Here is a 1,422-nt window from a genome sequence, read left to right on the forward strand (position 1 = left end):
GGGGTAATCGGGATGGGTGTGTCAGAGGCAGTGAGAGTGGCACAGGATAGAGCAGGGTTTAGGACTGTTGTATATAGGGTTGCTATGAGTCACAAACAGCTCAAAGGCATATAACAACAGCAACAGCATTGGGATTGCATTGAACATACAGATTATTTTTGCTAAGATTGCCATTTCCATGATATGGAGCCTTCCTATCCATGAACAGGGCACATTTCCCCATTTCTTCGGGTTTTTTTATTGTATCTTGCCGAAATACTCTGCAGTTTTCTTTGTATAGGGTTTTTGGATCTCTAGTTAGGTTCACTCCCAAGTATCTCAATTTGTGGTTGGCTATTGTAAATGGTACTGCTTTTTTTTACTTTCTCTCTGAGTTCTCTTTGTTACTGTAGAGGAATCCTATTGATTTTTGGATATTGATCTTATATCCTACCACCCTACCACTCTACTAAATTAGCCTACTAGCTATAACAGTTTTTTTGTTGAGTCTTGGGGGTTTTCTCTGTATACTATCATATCATCTGCACAAAGTGACAGTTTAACCATCTCTTTTCTGATCTGGATGCCTTTTATCTCCTCTTTTCGTATTGCCCTATCACGCACTTCCAATGCAATATTGAATAGAAGTTGTGTCTGGTTCCTTGAACAAATTATTTTAGAAGCTGGATTATTTGAAGAAGAATGTGGCATCAGGATTGGAAGAAGATTAATCAATAACCTTGCTTCCTCAAAGCGAGGAGGATTTGAAGCTCTTGCTGCAGAAGATCAAACACTGCAGGTTTCAATATGGATTGCATCTCAACATGAAAACAAAGCAAAACAAAAATTCTCACCACTAGACTGAGAGGCAACATCATGATAAATGGACAAAAGATTGAAACTGTCAATGACTTCATCATACTTGGATCCACCATCTATACATTTGGTACAGCACTCAAGAGACAGAAGACATAATACATTGGGCAAGTCTGCACTCAGAGACTCTTCCAATTTATGGAGGAGCAATGATGTCAGTTTGAGGACTAAGGGGTACCTGATTCAGGCCATGTCTTTTCAATCACTTGCTATGCTGCTGAGAGCTGGACAGTGAATAAGGATGACAGAAGAAGAATTTATGCCTTTGAGCTGTGGTGTTGGAGAATATTGAATATCCTGTTGTTGTTGTTATGTGCCGTCGAGTCATTTACGACTCATAGCGACCCTATGCACAACAGCCCTAACCCCTGCTCTGTCCTGCGCCAACCGCACTGCCTCTGGCACACCCATCCCGAGAATATCCTGTAGACTGCCAAAATAACAAACAAATATGTTTTGGAAGTATTTGGTAATGACATATCAGATAAGGGACTTATAACTAGAATTTATAAAATACTTGAGAACCACAACAAGATAAAGGTAAATGATCCAATTGAAAAATGGCCA

Source organism: Elephantulus edwardii, unplaced genomic scaffold (genome assembly GCF_000299155.1).
Source record: "Elephantulus edwardii isolate Elephantulus edwardi_28Jun2011 unplaced genomic scaffold, EleEdw1.0 scaffold00005, whole genome shotgun sequence".
Classification (NCBI taxonomy): domain Eukaryota; kingdom Metazoa; phylum Chordata; class Mammalia; order Macroscelidea; family Macroscelididae; genus Elephantulus; species Elephantulus edwardii.